Source organism: Hibiscus syriacus, unplaced genomic scaffold (assembly GCF_006381635.1).
Source record: "Hibiscus syriacus cultivar Baekdansim isolate YM2019G1 unplaced genomic scaffold, ASM638163v2 tig00110637_pilon, whole genome shotgun sequence".
NCBI classification, from domain to species: Eukaryota; Viridiplantae; Streptophyta; class Magnoliopsida; order Malvales; family Malvaceae; genus Hibiscus; species Hibiscus syriacus.
Window position 1 is genome coordinate 3390001 of NW_024062808.1, and position 6951 is coordinate 3396951.

Here is a 6951-nt window from a genome sequence, read left to right on the forward strand (position 1 = left end):
GTTAAAGATCACCACTGACCTGTCTGCAACCATACTTGGAATCACTTCCATTGGTATACGAATAGAAGAGTATACTTGAAAATGTTATGAAGCTTCTTGGGAGACTTTAAAGTTTAAACTGCTTAGCCTTGATGAAAAAATCTAACCACCTTGGGGATCTATTAATACTATCCATGAACTGATACTGGGAAAGGAATAAGGAAATAATCCAAAAGATCATAGTTCCTCGACTAATGTGTACAATGAAATGATACTTTTAAAGTATTAATTTAGAGCAAAAAATAATTTGGGTACCCAAGTGATAAAATCGATATAGTTCGGGGGCAAACCGTACAATAAGTTTTTTTGTCATAAGAAGATTCTAAATAACTTATTTGAAAGAAAACAAAAAGACAACACAGAGAAAAAGGGAATTTTAGAGACAAAATGATAACTAGTATAGAGATATTGTAACACCCCTAATTATGGGTTATTAGTTTTGGGTTTATCAGAGAGGTTTATAGATCCCGTGGAGATCATAAGTAAAGTCGTTAGGCCAAGTTTGAGCTTAATTAGGTTGGAATTGGGTCTAATTAACCATAAAAAGGAGATTTGTGAATAGTAAAAAGATGAGGAAGGATTAATAGTGTGATTATCCCATCTTTAAAAAAATAAGAGCTTTTATCTCCTTATTCTATTCATTTTCTTCATTTCATTCCTATTTCCTTCTCCCGTTTTCTCTCAAATTCCTAGCTCAAAGGTAAGTTATCGAGAACCTTTTATACTTCTTTTAAGCTTCAATTTCATTCTCAATCCCTCCATCAAACTTATTTCGATGTTTTAAAGCCTTGAGTTCTATATAGCTAAAGAGGAATTGAGGGTTTTCTTTCTAATCTTAGAGGAAGCGAGTGTGTCTAAGCAAGGAACTTCATTTCGGGATCTTGGTACCAAGGTAGTATATTTCTAATCCTTTGTGGTGTTAACGCTTTCGTAAGCATGATGATTTGTTGAGATTTGAGTATTTAAACATATTAGGGTTTATGCTTGATTTCACAATTAGATGAAGTGTTTTTTTATATGTAAAACATGTGTTTTTATGGCACTTTATGACCCTAAGTAACTTTCTAAAGCTTTAGCACATTATTAGGTACCAAACTAAGACTTTTGAGATGATTTTTGGGTATTTCCTGAGCTTAAACAAGGTATTTTTGGGTTCAAGTATCGATACTGGATAAACTGAGAAAAAATCTAGGTATTTGTAACAAGAAGTATCGATAATGAGGGGGAGAGTATCGATACTGCCCCTATATTATCGATACTAAGGGTACCTGGTATTAATATTGGGCCACATTTTAGCAAACGAAAGCCCTTTTTGGTACCGATACTCATGAGGGTGTCAATGTTGCAAGTAGAGTATCGATAATATCCACTTTAGATGGTTAGATTTGACATCGTTAAGGCCTATAAGAGTTAAGGGTGATCCATAATGGTGGAACTTAATTTGTGAGGGACATAAATGACCAAGGGGACCTAAAAACACTAATACGGGGTTACAACCGGAGTAATCAATATGTTTTGAAATGAATGAATATATTTTGAAAATCAAGGGTTATCTCGATAGCCTAATGTTACACCTTAGGCCCTATCGTGTTAAGAATGTTATATTTAGTGGTATCAAAACAACTGGTTGATTCGATCCAAGACCTAGTGGTCAAGTTAGGTGTCAGGGAATGCTTTCCCCTAGGTACTGAAAGTACTTGTATAAGTTTGCAATCCTGATGGTGCTTCATTTCTTAATTTGTATAGTAGAGTTTTACGATGGCCGATAATTTTAAGTGTCGTCTTGAGGATAGGATGAAGAGCCGATCCTCTCATCCTGATAACGTCAACGTTGAGTTCCTACCTAGGACAGAGGATCATGGAATCTCGTTAGGTGTAAGAGTCGCAGTGGCGACCTTCTTCAGAGGTTTGACTTTCACTTTCAGGAGACAATATAAGTTATTCCTAGAGCGCATATTATTCACCTAACCACCGAGAGGACTTTGACAGAACTTCACCTTACCCTGGAGGTATAAATAGATATAGTCCCCAATAGAGAGATTGGAGAGGTATAAGACTATCAACTTCTTCAGTTCAAGCGATGATGTTCCTATTTCGGCCAATTAATGGTTGAGAAAATCGTGAGGACTTTGACACAACTTTACCTTACCCTAAAGGGTAAGTTAGAGTGCTTCATTGCTTTGTTAAATGGTGATGGTATCGATTTATTAGAGACTATAGAGATGGCTCTACACCTAGAGGTACCTAAGTGGGATCAGTTCCTGAGCTACTTTAGAGGCAAGTATATAGTTGAGACACACATGGATGGGTTGAGAATATAGTTCTCTCAGTTAATTTAGGTGATTGTTTAGTGTACGAGTATGAGAGATATTTTCTTTGATTTAGACACTATGCTCAAAAGTTGGTTGCGACTAAGTCCTTGAAGTGTAAAAGGTTCCAAGAGGGGCTCCATATTGTTACCCATGTGTAGTTGGCAGCAAACCCGCAACCGCCTAGGGTTTTTTTAGAGTTAACACTGCAGGCTAAGGCTGTGGAGAATATGCAAAGTATGAGGAAGAGTTTGTTGGGTGAGTCAGGCACCCCAAGTATGAGGAATTTTATACCAGTAGTTCTATATCAGTGGATGACAGTGAAGGCCAGAGGTTAGCATGAGCAAGGAAAATGACGTCAACTTTGTCTGTCTCGAGTTAGGGGTTAGATGTAGGGTCTCGTAAGAGATTGTCGGCTTCACCATCTGAGTAAAACTCTGGAGACTAATAGAATTTTGAGTTATCCATAGTGCAATCATTGTAGTAAAAATCATCAAGGAATGTGCTTTAAACTCTTTAGGAATTGTTATAGATGTAGATCATTGGCACATATAGTGAAAGGTTACCCTAGTTCGGATAGAGATGTCTCGACTTGGTGAAGTGACCCCAGTAGCTCAACATGGAATAAGATCTTCACATAGATGTGTTAGTACTATACTCAGACAAGAGAACAGAGGAGCGGATTGACTTGGCTCTGGTTAGACTACACACGACCTAGTTATTTAGATTTTTAGGAGGCCTGGAAAGGATGTTGGTGATAGAGATTTGATGTCAGGTACATTTTATTAGCAATTCTAATTATTTATGTTGCATCAGTAGATGTTAATTTGTGCATTCCTTTTGTGGCGCCTCGCGAGCTATATAGGAATGGTATTTGTGTAGAGGATCCTGGTGTAAGGATCCAAGTGCCTAGTTGGTGATCCTTAGTAGAATGGATGAGGTTTACATTATATTAATCGAGGACTTGAGTTAGACTTATTAGCCTACCTAAGGGAAGTTGTTAGCACAAGTGATACTTTAGTCTTGAAGAGAATGTTTAGCGATAGATGAAAACCTTATGAGAATAAGTGATTGTTCCTTGTTGAGTTGAAGGTCAACTCTAAGGAAATGTATAGCCACAAAAACCTCCACTATTGTGTGCTCCCTATGGGACATCGCGTGGGTTGTCAAAGTTAGTTATGAGAATTTGAGGATATTTTTGCAATGCCAGTAAAGAGTTTATGTGATCGACCCACAGAGATTTAGTAATCTCAAGTTTAACATTAGAGGTAAAGATCTCTATGAGAGATTTAAGAATACTCGAGTCGTTCTAGCCAATATATTGATCACCTTGTTGCCAAAAATATCAGGATATACATCAGCTAGTATCAAGGCACTTTAGTTTCTAACTGGGCGTAGATGCCCCATGTACTCGCTAGGAGTAAGTTAATTGGGTGTATGTTTCTAATGCAATAGTCTCGTATCTAAATCTAAGTACTAAGGTTATTATAAGCAAGATAGAGAATTACAAGTCTCGAGGTACAGAGAACCCTATGATTTTTCCATGATGTATTCATGCATGATTAGTAGAAGATTCAACTATAGAATTTAAGCCTTATCTGTGATGTCTTCATCTTGCTATATGAGCATGAGGTATATACAACACTTAATCGTATGCAGTGTTGGGTAATACCATGGATTTTCATGATTAAGTCTATAGTATACTAAGTACTTTAAGTAACGACTAACTCGTGTTAACTGTCAGTGAATAACAATGTGGTGGTAAGAAATTACTAGTATAAGACGGATTTCTTCTCTGTAATGTGTGCCTCCAGGAGAGCCAAATGTTGCTAGTTCCACTAGGTAATTTCAGTTGTGAGTATCTTAGATGCACGATTCGGAGAGTAGTGCATATGTAAACCTTAAGGAAAATCAGAGATAGTCAAGTATCGTGGTTGAATATTGAATCAGAGTTGCACAACGAAAACATATATTAATATATAAAAAGCCAGAAGTCGTTATCATATCTTCATTAGTAAAGATCGAGACTGTGTATGGCGAGTGTTGCGTGTTGCCAGTACTATTAATTGGACGTAAAATATGTGCAAGTATACACAATCGCACAAGTAATACAGTGATAAGTGAGTATCGTCTCCACATGGATTAGTGGAAATTTACAAGTTTAATCATATCAACAAACTCAACTACTTAAGTATAGGTAAATATATTTACAATTAATTATGTTGAGGCTAATAAAATGTTTACGGATGATGGTGGGATAGTAGTATTAATAAGTAACAAATGGAATGTCAAGGCAAGATGATAGTTTATGTCGTGGACAAATGGATGGAAATGTCATAGCAAAGGAAATGTTTACAATATAATCAAGTGAAATGTCAAGGCAAAACATAATGTAAACACAAGAGTTAAGTAAAATGACTTTGGTAGTCCTCACATGGTAAGCTACGCCCGAAATGAATGATGGGGTCACTTTGGGAACTTAAGTCTTATCTTTTAGGATAGTCCAAACTTTTATGCCTTACTTGTTCGACAGAGTTTACTGAAGGTACCCTATGTTATCTCTAGTCATAGGTCCTAACAGATGAGAATGCCATGACAAATCCTCTCGACCTAGTAACAACATCTAAAATATCGATTAAGCACTACTCCTATTAGTCGTTGAAATCCTAACTTCATCTCTGACAGTGTATTAGGCACTAGTGATTAGCTAAAACCCATTGCTTATGTTGATATTCCTTTAGTTTCTCTCGAACACTAAAGATTAATAACTTAGTTTCTCTCGAACACTAAGTATTCTACCTAAGAAACAGCTACTCTCATAGCTTCTACAATCTTACGCAATTAAAAACCATAAGCAAAACAAGTAATAAACACAAGAAAACAACAATCATCTGTTAAAAAAAAGAACTTAAGCATCCATCATGAACCCCACCAAATAAAGTTTAGTTCATGGTAGAGTTTGAATAAACCATGAAATAATCCATGAAATTCATTCGTTCCATACAACCCAAATAAAGATTTATCAAAAAAAGAGAAATATGGTAGTGAAAAGCCTTTGATGCGCACTGTCGACACTCCCTCGACCACCAAGAACGACTTCAACGATGATATCTCCTCTTGGACAGCATACTCGCCACTTCCTCAAGCTCATTAATGGAGAAGAACCACAGACAAGATAAGAAAAAATGAATAAGGAAGAAAACTTGAGCTCACACACTCCTCAAAATGGAAGAATAAAGAAGAAGCTAAAATTTGAGAGATCCCTCAATTGTGGTGTTCTTATCTTTTTAAATCCAAGGAATGTAATTAGGGAATTTTAACCAAAATTCTAATGGTACCCTAAGTCACACTTCCCACTGTGAGGATGAGTACAATAGGTGGTAGTGACCCCCTTTCAAGTGTTTTTTACAGCACAGAACATGTGCTGAAAATACATGTGTCATTTGTGAAAATATCTTCTTTGTCTTTTATTGTGCCCATAAATGTCAAGGTATTTCATTCTGCTTTAGAAATTTGTTATGCTGCGACATTTTTCTCGTACGCCCTTTTCTCCTAGAATCATGCACACCAACATCCAAAATAAGACCTTTCCCATAAAATAATACCATTCATAAAATAAATTGTCAAGGCAACTTAAATCTACTATATGAAACTATATGCTCCTAAATGCATTTAAATTAACCTATATGAGCCTTTAGACAATCAATAACTTAAGTGAAAAGGCCTTACATACAACCTTTTTACAGAGTTATCACACCCCAAACTTAAGCTATTGCTTTTCCTCAAGCAATGTATAGTAGTTAACACAATAAAAATGTCATGGCAATTTTCATCATCAAGAAAATTATGAGGGATAAAATTTCAGTCCTCACAAAAGTTGGCTTCAACATGCTAGACTTATCAAGAAATCAAGAATTGTTCCTTAGGAAAAGATCCTTTGTAGGTGTTTGTGTGTGATTGTATCTAATTTATATTTAACGAAGCTAGAAAATTCTTAAGGAATTTTCCTCGTTTTGTTAAGGCATTTATTATCCAATTAAGCACAAGATTCACTCCCATTTATCGAACGCATATTTTTTTAAACAAAGCACTACTACGAGGAGAGTCAGCTTATCACAACTACCATCTTACTCTCTACATGAATGAGAGCATACCTTCCATCCCCGAGCTAATCAGGTAGATTCACCCCGTGACTACTTTCATTCACTCGTATGCCAATGGATGTCATTTATTAAAATGCAGTATTCAGGCAATGCCACAGCAAAGAGGAGTTTCCCTCTACAGTTATGCTAAAGCATTTATTCACAAATGAACATAATTCAAAATATATGTGAGTTAATTTAAGACTTTAAGCAACCATGTAATATTTAAGCTCAGTGTCAAATTTTTATGCCAAGACATACCAGAGTTCTTTCATAAAACCTTCCTAAATTCCTTAAGTGTAAAATACATACAATTGTGTCAGAATAATTCTCAAAACATCAAGTCCTAGAGTCGGTTCTATCATTCTCAACGGTCATATACATTCAATTCAAGCCAAAAGAGTTCATCATCATCTGGTATTATTAACTCATCCCAACAAACTATCCTAACAATTACTAAT

General features: G+C 35.9%; 1 pseudogene; it reads right to left on the minus strand.

Annotated features, from left to right (window-relative positions):
- LOC120136886 overlaps positions 1–113 on the minus strand; it is a 371-nt pseudogene extending 258 nt beyond the window's left edge.
- Between the last annotated feature and the right edge of the window lie 6838 nt (positions 114–6951).